Source organism: Lepus europaeus, chromosome 18, assembly GCF_033115175.1.
Source record: "Lepus europaeus isolate LE1 chromosome 18, mLepTim1.pri, whole genome shotgun sequence".
In the NCBI taxonomy this organism is placed as follows: domain Eukaryota; kingdom Metazoa; phylum Chordata; class Mammalia; order Lagomorpha; family Leporidae; genus Lepus; species Lepus europaeus.
This window is the reverse complement of record NC_084844.1, coordinates 33,223,449-33,237,679: the sequence shown is the minus strand read 5'-3', so window position 1 is coordinate 33,237,679 and position 14,231 is coordinate 33,223,449. Positions and strand designations below refer to the sequence as shown.

Genomic DNA, 14,231 nt, shown 5'->3' with positions numbered 1-14,231 from the left:
GCACAGGAAAGATGATAGATGAGGTCAAGTGTGCTAATGGTGGTGGAAGAGTTTGAAAATCAGAAAACATTAAAATGAGAAGCTATTTTTAAAATTTTATTTGACAGGCAGAGGTAGACAGTGAGAGAGAGAGAGACAGAGAGAAAAGACTTCCTTCCATTGGTTCACTCCCCAAATGGCCGCCACGGCCAGCGTGCTGCACCGATCCAAAGCCAGGAGCCAGGTGCTTCCTTCTGGTCTCCCATGCAGGTGCAGGGTCCAAGCACTTGGGCCATCCTCCACTGCCTTCCCAGGCCACAGCAGAGAGCTGGACTGGAAGAGGAGCAATGGGACTAGAACCCGGCGCCCATATGGGATGCTGGTGCCGCAGGTGGAGGATTAACCAAGTGAGCCATGGCGCTGGCCCCCAAATGAGAAGCTATTAATTTCACTGACAACACCCACTGGAAATTGACTCACTGATATGCCCCATTGGAAGGTCAGGGCCCAAGGGAGAGCTGAGTTGGCTCGTCCACCTCTCGTGGGGCCTGAGAACATTTAATGGTAACACTGAGTAGAAAATCCCGGCCGCTGGAGCTAATAAGGCTCACTGGAACCACTTTAAAGTTGTTTTGCTCAAAAATACTGTGTATACATACTCAGACCTCAACAAGAAGTGTGTTTAGAGATATGGGACTAGAGATCATCATCTCCACCCCCCTCTCTTTTACAAATAGATGCCAATGTGATTCATTGTTCCAGCAAGTCACACCTGGCCTCTTAGGATGTTTAGGAAATTGTTGTTAAAGATGTAATGAGGCATTTGAAATAAAATTTCTTGAAGAGTAAGACAGCAGCAAGAGGCAGTAGGTCCAGTTGTGGCCAAGTGTCTCAATGACATCAAGACCCTGGTACAGGAAATCTATGATGCTCTTGACCTTTCCCTTGTGAGACAAGATGGTTTCCACTGCCTTCAATCGTGTTTATCCTCCCAGTCTCAGCAAAGGCTGGAAGTGAGGAAAAGGGGTGGAGGATTTCTTTTTCCTCCTACCTCTCTTACCTTTAAGTGGAGGGAAAATCTTTCCCCAAAACCCCCTAGCAAACACCCCAATGTCCCATGGGTCATTGTTGAATTTATCACATGACAACTCTTGAATGGTTTGGAACAGGAATAGTTGGCCTTTTGGTAGAAACTGGACAAGGGAGAAGAAATTGGGAGTGCTTGCTGGGGAGACAGCTTGCAGTGGCTGTCTTGTGAAGTCCTTGGCAACAGGAATGAATGTGATGAAACACAAGTATCTTGAGAATGTAGTATCAGGGATCCCAGACCCAAATGCAGAAATGTAAATGATAGAGGGACATAGGTGGGAACTTCCCTGGTGCAAAGAAGACTGGGTCTCATACCCCTCCTCGATCCAGTCCAGAACTCCAGCAGTTGACTTAAAGGCAGGAAACCAAGGTTTTTCTTTGGAGAAATAACAACCCCAGAAAAATAGGCCTCAACAAATTGGCATTGAGGGGCCTTCGGTGAATTACTTATTTCCCACCTGATCCATCAGTATGAAAGCCATGCCGATACAAAGAGGTTCTAATCAACTTTTTAGTGCCTTCCTCCTAAGTAGACATAGGCAACCAAGGATCACCAGGCATTCAAGGAAGTCTCCAACATGAAAAAGCAAAAACAAAGAAGTTGAAAAGTGACTGGAGGGGCCGGCACCGTAGTGCAGTAGGTTAATCCTCCACCTGCAGTGCCGGCATCCCATATGAGCGCTGGTTCTAGTCCCAGCTGCTCCTCTTTCAATCCAGCTCTTTGCTGTGGCCTGGGAAAGCAGTAGAAGATGGCCCAAGTGCTTGAGCCCCTGCATCCACGTGGGAGGCCAGGAGGAAGCACCTGACTCCTGGCTTCAGATCGGCACAGCTCCGGCCGTAGCGGCCATTTGGGAAGTGAACCAATGGAAGGAAGATCTCTCTCTGTCTCTCCATCTCACTGTCTGTAACTCTACCTCTCAAATAAATAAATAAAATATCTTTTTAAAAAAAGTGACTGGAAATAAAACAAAAATGATGCAGGAATCATAAAAACCTTTTAAAAAGGGGGGGGGGGGCACTGTGGCCCAGCAGGTTAAGCTACCACTTGGGCCTGGGATGGAATACCAACTGTACCACTTATGATCCAGATTCCTGTTAATGCACGTAGGAGGCAGCAGGTGATGGCTTGAATACTTGGGTCCTTGCCACCCACATGGAGGACTCATATAGAGTTTCTGGTTTCTGCCTTTGGCGTGTCCCAACCTCAACTGTTGCAGCATCTGGGGAGTAAGCCAATAGATAGAAGATATCTTTCTCTCTTCCTCTCTTTCTCCCTCCCTCCCTCTGTCTCTGCTTTTCAAATAAATAAAAATAATAAATGTTTTAAAAATCTTCTAGTGCCTATTAGAGGCAAGAGAATGTTAATATCTATAAAATAAAAATAGAGTTATATGAAAGACTAAGCAAAAATGAGTTCTTGGAAATACAAATATGTTTACAGAAATCAAAATTTGAACATAGAGCTGGAAAATAAAATATAAAATATAGAATAAAATTTTTAAAATTAAAAACAATTAGAAATAATACAAAAGATATTTAGAAATTACTTCAGTAGGAATTTACAGAAGAATGGCAAATACAAAGGTAATAAAAAGGGGCAGCACTGTGGCTTGGTGGGTTTCATAATAATGAAAAAAGAACAGCCCCACTCTGTTTCTTTTCTGGTCCTTACTGATTTTTATCATGATTATTACTGAGAACAAAGTTGTCATGTAGAGTTGGGAACATGAAAAAACGAACGCAGTCCAGGAGTCGTACGCACTGCCATGGCTCTACACTGGACGTGGGGACAAGGAAGAATGGTGCTAACTCTACGTACAGGAAGAGAGGCAACTGAGTGTGTGTGTGTGTGTATGCTAGGGAGGCGACCAGTCAGTTATCCAGGGACTCAACTGCCGGAGCAGGAATGGCTGCTCCAGGGGTGTGAGTGTGACAGGAGAGCACTGTAGGAGCCAGACTCCTCCTCACAGCCCTGAGGGGATGGAGCAGGGAAACAGCATTTCTCATTTATAGTGGTAACTTGAATGTTTATGTGCAGCACAAGTGACTTCAAAAACAAATAATTACAAAGCCAAAAGAACTTAAGAATGGGGAAGCCAGTGTGAGAGGCTGGGCAGTTTTAGACAATAGTTACATAATCTGAAGATTATGATTACAGAACAGAATGATAGTAGTATAAACCCTGGTAAAGGAAAATAGGCGTCCAGATCAGAAGACAGATGAAGGAGGAAGTGTAATGTGCCAACCGCCTCAACTTCCATAGCAGGGAATCAGTCAGTACTGTCTGAAACTGACAAAGCAGACTTTAGGACAACAGCTGCAAAAAAAAAGAACAAAGCTCATTGACCAATTCACCAAGAGGATCTAACATCTGGAAACAAACATGCCAACATAAGACCGCATAAATGGTCACAGCAAATGAAGAGATCTGATCGGAGACACAGACTGTAAGACAATAATAATAGGGGACTTTAATCCTTTGCTTTCAACAAAGGACAGATAATCCTGAAACATTCGACTTGGATTGTTCTTCAGACCAAATGGACCTGATGGACAACACACAGAACATTCCAGCCGACAGCAACAGAATACACATCTTCCCAAGTACACACAGAATATTCTCCAAGATAGATCCTATGTTAGGCCAAGAGGGAAAGTTAGAGCAATAAATGCCTACATCAGAAAAGAAAAAATATCTTAAACAACCCAGAAAAAGAAGAAAAAACTAAGCTCAAAATTATTAGAAGGAAGAAAATAATAAAAATCAGAGCAGAAATAAATTGGAGATGAGAAAAAAGACTTAATATTGTTAAAATACCAACTACCCAAAGCTATCTACAGATTCAGTGCAATCTCTAACAAAATTCAAATATCACTCTTCATAGAAATAGGAAAAAATCCTAAAGTTTGTAAGACTCCAAATAGTCAAAGTAATCTTGATGCTGGGAGCATCACAATAGTGGGTTGTGAATACATTACAGAGCTATAATAACCAAAACAGCATGGAAGGGCTGTGAAAACAGACCCATCAACTAATGGAATAGGATAGAGCCCAGAAATAAATGCACACATTTATAATCGATTTATTTTCAACAAAGGTGTCAGTAACACACATAGGGGAAATGACAGCCTCTTCAATAGCTGGTGTTAGGAAAACTAGATATTCATATGTGGAAGAATTAAAATGGACCTTTATATCACTCTATACATATGCGAGTAAATCTATGAAAAAGGATATATGTAAGTATCTATATATATATGAGTATATCAATGATTATATGTATAAGTATGTGTATATATGTATATATGAGTATCTATACATGTATAGTCATAAAAAGCTCCATATTTAAGTGTAATACTTGAAACTACAATTACTAAAAATTACTAGAAAAAAACAAATGGGAAAGCTCCCTGACATTGGTCTGGGCATTGATTTGTTGGAAATTAACTCAAAAGCATAGGCAAAAAAAAACAAAAATAGACAAATGGAGTTTCATCAAGCTAAAACTCTTCTTCAAAGCAAAGAAAACAATAGAATGAACAGACAATCCACAGTCTGAAAGAAAATATTTGCCATTTGTAAGTCAGAAAGGGCATTAATATCCAAAATACAGAAGGAACTCAAACTATGCAATAAAAAAGAAGCAAGTAACCCCATTTTTAAAATGGGCAAAGGACTTGAATAGACATTTCTCCAAAGAAGCAACCAACAGCTGTATGAAAAAACGCTCAACATCTCTAATCATAAGAGAAATGAATATTAAAACCACGACGAGAAAGCAAACATTGCACTCTGCAGAGGAGCATCAGTTCAGTGTCACTGCTTCAAAGGGTGTTTTGTGGAACCAAAGACTATTGGTGGCCCATGTCAGGTCGTAGTTCACGAGTGGGCGGCTCATCTGCAACCACATCCAGTAACCTCCTTAGTGAAATTCTTACTGCCAGTGGGTAGTTCGGGCTCTACAATGGGGCTGAAACTGAATTCTGGATGCTAATGTGTCAAGCTGAAATAATTCGCATTATTCCGAAAAACCTCCCTTCTCAATAACCAATGATTTTTTATTTTTTATTTTTTTATTTATTTGACAGGTAGAGTTATAGACAGTGAGAGGGAGAAACAGAGAGAAAGGTCTTCCTTCCACTGGTTCACTCCCCAAATGGCCGCTACAGTCGGCACTGCACTGATCCGAAGCCAGGAGTCAGGTGCTTCCTCCTGGTCTCCTATGTGGGTGCAGGGCCCAAGCACTTGGGCCATCCTCCACTGCCCTCCTGGGCCACAGCAGAGAGCTGGATTGGAAGAGGAGCAACCGGGACTAGAACCCGGTGCTCATATGGGATGGCGGCGCCACAGACGGAGAATTAACCAAGTGAGCCTCAGCGCCGGCCCCACCAATGATTTTTTAAAAACATAGATATATGGTAAAGTTGACACTAGAGGGTCTGGGAGAAGATAATGACAGATATCTCCCACGGTTCTTCACACAATGTCCAATAGCCTGGAGATTTTTCTTTAATGTTTTTTCTCTTTTTCTTTTTATTTATTTATTTATTTATTGACAGGCAGAGTGGACAGTGAGAGAGAGAGAGAGACAGAGAGAAAGGTCTTCCTTTTTCCGTTGGTTCACCCTCCAATGGCCGCCGTGGCTGGCGCGCTGCTGCCAGCGCACCGCACTGATCTGAAGGCAGGAGCCAGGTGCTTCTCCTGGTCTCCCACGGGGTGCAGGGCCCAAGCACTTGGGCCATCCTCCACTGCACTCCCGGGCCATAGCAGAGAGCTGGCCTGGAAGAGGGGCAACCGGGACAGAATCTGGCGCTCCGACCAGGACTAGAACCCAGTGTGCCAGCGCCACTAGGTGGAGGATTAGCCTGTTGAGCCACGGCACTGGCCCTTTTTTTTTAATTTGAGAGGTAGAGTTATAGACAGTGAGAGGGAGAAACAGAGAGAAAGATCTTCCTTCCATTGGTTCACTCCCCAAGTGGCCACAATGGCTGGAGCTGCACCTATCCGAAGCCAGGAGTCAGGTGCTTCCTCCTGGTCTCCCATGTGGGTGCAGGGCCCAAGCACTTGGGCCATCCTCCACTGCACTCGCGGGCCACAGCAGAGAGCTGGACTGGAAGAGGAGCAACTGGGACAGAATCCGGCGCCCATATGGGATACCAGTGCTGCAGGCGGAGGATTAACCTACTGTGCCACAGCGCTGGCCCCATGGAGATATTTTTAATAAGTGCCAATGAGTTCAAGTGCAGGCATTCACAGCTAAAACACGGCCTATGGCTTACAGCCTGGAGGTTAGAGTACAGCATACAAACCACGGAACCAGAACACCTGGAAGAAATCTTGATTTTTTTGTGTGTGTGGAAGAAGGCCTCAGTGGACATGTGGCTCAGGGTGATGCCCTTTCTGGGCATTTGGGTATAGCATGCCCCTCACCATCCACACCATCCACCATTGATTGCCAAGAGTGGGGAAAGTGCTAGAATCCTTTCTCATCCCATCATGAGCAGAAATTTCTGGAAAACAATAGGTAAAGTGAGAGCTGATTTTTAAATTATTAAGCCATTACCAGGATGCAATTGTAACAGGAAATCTTCATTTTCTAAGTGTTGGCAGCCAAGATTACCATTGGATGTTGGGCATCAAGGTGCTGAGAACTCTACAGCAACTAACCAACTGTTTTTTTTTTTTTAAGCTTTATTTATTTATTTGAAAGGCAGAGAAAGAGAGAGAAAGTCTTCCATCAGCTGGTTCGCTCCCCAGATGGCTGTAATGGCTGGAGCTGTGCTGATCAAAAGCCAGGAGCCAGGATCTTCTTCAGGTCTCCGATGCGGGTGCAGGGGCCCAAGGAATTGGGCCATCTTCTACTGCTTCTACTGCAAGCCATAGCAGAGAGCTGGATTGGAGGTGGAGCAGCCGGGATTTGAACAGGCGCCCATATGGGATGCCAGCGCTGCAGAACAGGGCTTTAACCCACTGCTTCATAGCGCCAGCCCCTGCCCAACTGGTTTTATGTCAAGAAAAATAGACGTGTTGCTTCTCATATTGGAGGCTTTGCAGAATTTGAGATGCACCTTTCTAAGGACTTTGTGCCTGCAGTATATTTTGATCTCACCTGTTGCTTGACTATGAAAAAAAATTTGATGCTGACTCTGTTGAACTGCTTGAAATTCCAGTAGTGGAATTAACATTCAACCAACTCTAGTTACTAAAGCTTCCTCAGATAACTGCAACACAATCTAAAAATCAGAAAGAATCTGTGGTTGGAGAGGGAAGTTCCTGCAATACCCTTCCAAGTTCAGGATCAATGGTAACGTCACCCCAGGAGAAGAAGAGTCCTTTAGGTTTGCCTGCTGAATGGAGGGCGGTTCTTGAGCAGGTCTTCAGGGTGTGCATCCCTAGAAGATTTTCCAACTGTGCAAGGCTCAGGTTTCTGAAAATTGTCCATTTCCTTCTCTCAAAACGACTTCAGAGTCTTTGCCAGAAGGTATAGGTTTTAATAGAAATAAAATGGATCTGCCAACAAACTGATGGGGTGTGGGACAGTAACCTGTCAACGTATTTTTTCAAATATTTATTTATTTATTTGAAAGTCAGAGTTACACAGAGAGAGGAGAGGCAGAGAGAGAGAGAGAGAGAGAGAGTGAGGTCTTCCATCTGATGGTTCACTCCCCAGATGGCCGCAATGGCCAGAGCTGCGCCGATCCGAAGCCAGGAGCCAGGAGCTTCTTCTGGGTCTCCCACGTAGGTGCAGGGGCCCAAGGACTTGAGCCATCTTCCACTGCTTTGCCAGGCCATAGCAGAGAGCTGGATCAGAAGCAGAGCAGCCAGGTCTTGAACCGGCACCCATATGGGATGCCAGTGCTTCATGCCAGGGCGTTAACATGCTGCGCTACAGCGCCGGCCCCTATCAACATAATTTAACGTGAGTCTTTTTTTGGACATAATTTGTAAAACTATTTTAGAAAACTCTGGGAAGAGGAAATAGTATTTTCTTCATTTGATAGATATTTGCACAATGACTTGACAAAAGCAAAAGAAATACCCCCTAGCATTTTTGACTCAAAGGAAATCTGATATGGGTTGTATCTGTATTAATATCAGATCTCAGGCGACACACACTGCAATGATTTTGGCACAGTCTGAAATCTTCTAGGGATAAACATACACACTGAGGACCTCTAAGAAACCCACCCTCTACCAAGAGGCAAAGACTAAGGGACCAGTCACCCTGAACCGGGGTGATGTTACTAGTGATCCTGAAAATAGAAGAAAATTGAAGGAATCTGAGCGGGTTCATGGTCTGATTTATGATAGGTATTTGTTTTTCATGGAAAATTTCCATGGGATGTTAAAAAGTATAGTTTCCATATTATAAAATTATAGAGAAGATTAAACTTAGTTAATAACTGTTTCTATCACCTCACACCTACTAGATTGACTGCTATCAACAAGACAACAAGTGTTGCTGAGGACATGGAGAAGAGGAACCCCTAGGGACCATTGGTGGTATTACAGATTAGGGCAGCCTTTTTGGAAAACAATGTGGAGTTTCCTTGAAACTGAAGTTAGAATTACCTTGTGATTCAGCAGTCCCACTGGGATTCAAAGGAACTGAGATCAGTACATGTCTGTACTGCTGTGTTCACTGCAGCGTTATCTACAAAGCCACAATATGGAGGAAATCTAAGCACCCAGCAACAAGTGAATGGGTTTCTTAAATGTGAGATATATATAATATGTATATATTTACACATATATGCACATACACACACACACATAACACAATGGAGTACTATCCATCCTTTAAAGAATACAGGAGATTATGTCATTTGTGACAACATGGGTGAACCTAGGGGAAGTTATGTTAAGAGAAACAAGTCAGGCATGGAGAAACACATGCCATATGACCTCATTGATATGTGGAATCTAAAAGAGTCTGGCAAAACTGGCAGAAGTAGAGAGTAGACTGGGATTCCCAAGCGCTTGGGGGTTGAGGAGCCAGGGTGGGTAGAGAAAGGGCTGTCAGTGGTCAATGGGCACGGTTAAGCAGGAGAAGTGAGTTCTGGTGTCCTGCACAGCATGACCACCAAGGTTAATAACGTAGATTTCAAAACAGCTGTAGGCCAGGGTGTTAAACGTTCTCACCACAAAGAAATGATAAGTAATCAAGGTGATAAGCATGCTAATGTAAGTAGGCATCAATTTTTACAAAATCAAGCCATTGCCTTTTGTATAAAACCAGAGAGAGATACTTGGAATAATGTTTGCTCGACTTCTTGTTTTCATCCATTCTAAAAATTTTTTTTTCCCCCACAGATGAGCAATTCAAATCTTGTGACGAACCACAAGGTGGCTGTTGGCCAGGTGCCGACTGGGAAGTAGTTGTCACTGCTGACACCTTCTGGTAAGATAAAGCAAGTGCCAGCATCTAAACGCAGGGCGTAGTACCATGGGAGAACTGTCCAGAGACAATAACTGAACTTGCTTTAAGAAAATCAGCATCATCGACACTTTTGATGTGTAAAGGATATTTTATTCACACACACAAAAAATGAGTAAGTCAAACAGTGAATCAGAAGTGTTGAACTCTAAATGTTCAAAAATCTTTTAAAAGATTTATTTGAAAGGCAGAGTTACAGAGAGGCAGAGGCAGAGAGAGAGAGAGAGAGAGAGAGAGAGAGAGAGGTCTTCTGCTGGTTCACTCCCCAAATGGCTGCAGCAGCTGGAGCTGAGCTGATCCAAAGCCAGGAGCCAGGAGCTTCTTTCTGGTCTCCTATGCGAGTGCAGGAGCCAAGGACTTGGGCCATCTTCCACTGCTTTCCCAGGCCGTAGCAGAGAGCTGGATCATAAGTAGAACAGCCGGGACTTGAACCAATGCCTATTTGGGATGCTGGCGCCGCAGGTGGAAGGTTAACCTAGTGCGCCATGGTGCCGGCCCCTGCCAATTCTTCTTGAGCAGTGACACCAGGAAGCTGACAGCCAGGTGGATGTTGTACACAAGCTCATTGTCTGTCATCTTCACGTGGTGGACTGCCACGGCCAGACACAGCATCTTCTTCATCTGGAACTTGATTGTGGACGTCACCTCATCGACTTTGGCCACCATATTCTCATTTTGTGTCAGCAGAAAGGGGAACTTGCCAGCCTTATTTAGGCCTGGGCCCAGGATTCGTGGGATCTGCTTAATCAGAGACTCTGAGGCCAAAAAGGCATCATACTTCTTGGCCAACTTCTTGGCCAACTTCTTGTTCTTGTTGAGCTTCTTCAGCACCTCGATGTCCACGTGGGGATGTCCACAGCCTTGGCCTTGTGGCAGTGCTGCTGGTCGCCCAGGACACACACAGAGAACTTGGGGCGGGGAGTGGACTTCAGCCTGATGGTGCCCGAGAAGTGCTTGTCTTTCTGGGGGTCATAATTCTTCAAGCTGATCTGCAGCTCCACCATCTCCAAAAACTTCCGGCACTTGCGCTGGTTCCCGTGCAGGACTTCCCACACCGCCTCGTACAGAGACTTTGCTGCTCATGGCTCCCTGCGCTGCGGTAACCAGAAAAGTCAGCTTACAATTAAACTCGGTGTTAATGACATTTTGATTTAATGCTATAACTAGTACTCAAACAGTATGTTTCACTTTGTGTTTCTATGTGGGTGCAAACTGTTGAAATCTTTATACTCAACTGATCTTCTGTATATAAAGCAAATTGAAAATGAATCTTGATGTGAATGGAAGGGGAGAGGGAGTGGGAGAGGGGAGGGTTGCGGGTGGGAGGGAAGTTATGGGAGGGGGAAGCCATTGTAATCCATAAGCTGTACACTGGAAGTTTATATTCATTAAATAAAAGTTAAAAACAAAAAAAAAAAAAACAAAAAAACAAAAAAACAGAAATATGGTATTTCTGAAAGATAAAATAAAACTTGATAGTTTGTTGCTTTATTCCTTAAATGTTCGGACATGGTTTAATTCTATAATTAATATGTTATAAGGAATATTATGTATATTTAATATTATATTATAGTTGTATAATATATGACATATAAAATATATACTATATAATGAATGTGTAAACTTTTCTAAATGAGTTCATGTATTATGGGCTTTTTAGTAAAATAAATGATTTCACTAGAACCATTGATACCAATTCACATTTTATTAACTTGGTACACAAACTTTTTCATATTTTTCAGCTTTTCAGTATTTTTGCCATGGTCTAGGTCTACAGTGGTTTCTTTTATGGTAGACATGAACATTTAAAAACGGTGGGCACTGTCTTGGGAATGCACCTTCTAACAGCTTCTAGGTGATTTTCCTCCTTCTCTCCTCTCCCTTCTCTCCATCCCTTGCTCCTTCTAATTTCCTGTGCCTTCTTCCTTACCTGTTTCAGGATCTCTGGAAAATAATGGACGTCAGTCACCAACATCCCTGGGTTAAAAGGAACAGTCATTGGGGCCCAGTGCTGTGGTGCAGCAGGTTAAAGCCCTGGCCTGAAGCACCAACATCCCATATGGGTTCTGGTTCTAGTCCTGGCTACTCCTCTTTTTTTTTTTTTTTTTGACAGGCAGAGTGGACAGTGAGAGAGAGAGAGAGAGACAGAGAGAGAAAGGTCTTCCTTTTCCATTGGTTCACCCTCCAATGGCCACTGTGGCCGGCGCGCTGAAGCCAGGAGCCAGGTGTTTCTCTTGGTCTCCCATGGGGTGCAGGGCCCAAGGACTTGGGCCATCCTCCACTGCCTCCCAGGGCCACAGCAGAGAGCTGGACTGGAAGAGGGGCAACCGGGACGGAATCCGGCACCCCGACCGGGACTAGAACCCGGTGTGCCGGTGCCGCAGGCGGAGGATTAGCCTATTGAGCTGCGGCACCGGCCAGCTACTCCTCTTCTTATCCAGCTCTGTGCTATGGCCTGGAAAAGCAGTAGAAGATGGCCCAAGTCCTTGGGCCTCTGCACCCACATGGGAAACCTGGAGGAAGCTCCTGGCTCCTGGCTTCGGATCGGCGCAGCTCTGCCATTGCGGCCAGTTGGAGAGTGAACCAGTGGATGGAAAACTTCTCTCTCTGTCTCTACCTCTCTCTGTAACTCTGTCTTTCAAATCGATAAAATAAATCTTAAAAAAACAAAAAACAAAAAACAAACAGAACAGTCGTGTCCTGGGGAGCGATGTTGGTAGTTCAGGACCACGGACAGTGACACCTGCCTGTGGATGCCCAAATGAGCTCCCTATTGGCACCCCTTAAGAGGCAACTTTTGGGTCAAATCTGTACTCTGCCTCCAAGTCAAGCGTAGAAAACCCGCCCCAACAAGATCTCACGTAGTAGGTACTCACTAAATTCTTGTTGGATGAAATAATAAATTGACCTCCATGCTGGTTAACACAAACTTTCAGAGGGAGGACGTTTTGTGGCCGAGGCCAGCTCACGGGGCGCGTCTCGTGTCTCGTGAGTAGAATGGAGGGGCCTGCATGGGGCTGCTTCCTGCCTGCATGTCCAGTAGGAAGTAGAGCAGCTTTCCTTTTCTGTCCTGTTGCAATCCTGGACCTTGTGTGTGCACTGTTTGTCCTCTTTCCTGATTTCCATCACTGCCGCTCAAGTCCAAGACATGCAGACAAGTTCTTCATCACAGCCCAGCACTTGGGTTTTGGGGTCTGTGCTATGCATATGGAACTTATCCCTGCCCCTACTCCTTCACCCCACTCCTTAAACAAGCACAGGTGTCTTGAGAGAGGAGAGTGGCTTCTGTCTTTGTCAGCTCTAGACACCCAGCATAGTGCCGGGCTCATACCAGAGTCTCCCTACCTGCATGAACCAATGAGATGATAAGGTTCATAAGGGCAGGGATTTTTTATTGTTTTGTCACCAATCAGGCACTTGATAAATATACGAATGAATGAATTACTTAATAAATTAACCAATGTGGCCGGCACTGTGGCCTTAACAGGCTAATCCTCCACCTTGCGGCGCTGGCACACCGAGTTCTAGTCCCGGTTGGGGCGCCGGATTCTATCCCGGTTGCCCCTCTTCCAGGCCAACTCTCTGCTATGGCCTGGGAAGGCAGTGGAGGATGGCCCAAGTCCTTGGGCCCTGCACCCACATGGGAGAGCAGGAGAAGCACCTGGCTCCTGGCTTTGGATCAGCACGATGCGCTGGCCACAGCAGCCATTGGAGGGTGAACCAATGGCAAAAAGGAAGACCTTTCTCTCTGTCTCTCTCTCTCTCACTATCCACTCTGCCTGTAAAAAAAAAAAAAATTAACCAATGTATTACAGCAGCGTGGCCCAGTTGCACCCAGGGTGCCTGTCAACCACCAGCAAACATTGGGGAGGCGAGCTGCCTCGGCTCACTACAGATGAGGGTGTGAGCCCAACGTGGACAGCAGAACCGCTCCACCCAAACCACCACTCTCCAAGTCATGAGTGAGGAAGTGGTTGTAGCTGAAATAGTTGATGCGATAAAACCTAAGTGACAGGTGTAGGCTTCTGGCATAACAGAGCCTCCCCGATGTCCAGCAAAAATCTGGGCAGTGGGTGGTAGCAAAGGACTGCCATCCCGAGAGGCAGGCAAGCAGCCCCGTGAGCGCTGCCTGCCCCAGCTGGCTACCTGCGAGCTCCCTGGCTGCCGTGTGGAGCTGCCGACCCCTGAGTCAGCACACAGGACCTGACAGGAGAGAGCAGCGCAAAGAGGAGCGCCCCCTCCCTGGGGAGTACAGGGGATCCCCTCGAGTAGTCGGCAGAGGACCCAACAGTGCATGCCTGGGAGGAAACCCCTTGATGAGAACATGGTGCCCACTGCTCACACGGGCAGACAGTGCCCATCGCCGCCACCCATACGGAGACCCTCAGAACTCATGGGGCTGGAGCAGAATCTGGACAGGGCACTCCTCCTGACCAGCCTGACAAAGGTGAGGCTTAACAGAGCAGCCTGTACCCAAATGAGCTCAGCCCCGAAAACACATGGACAGAGCGCTCACTTCCCGCAGCGACTTTCCGGCAGCAAGCATTTCTGCGCTGCCTTCCTGTCACACGCTGGGCGTCCCCAACTCCCCATCCAGAATGCTCCCCACGCTGAAACTCTCAGAGCCTGGACACGCTGCCACCTGTGAACTCCACAACCGACCCCATGGGAGAGGTCACAATGAAAATTCAGGCACACTGAAAATACTGTGTAAAAAACACCTTC

At 45.5% G+C, this 14,231-nt stretch overlaps 2 pseudogenes; one reads left to right on the top strand and one right to left on the bottom strand.

Annotated features, from left to right (window-relative positions):
- The first annotated feature begins 6,274 nt into the window (after positions 1-6,274).
- Positions 6,275-8,441, top strand: LOC133746834 (glycerophosphocholine phosphodiesterase GPCPD1-like; annotated as a pseudogene).
- Positions 8,442-9,088: 647 nt separating this feature from the next.
- Positions 9,089-13,867, bottom strand: LOC133746832 (large ribosomal subunit protein uL1-like; annotated as a pseudogene).
- Between the last annotated feature and the right edge of the window lie 364 nt (positions 13,868-14,231).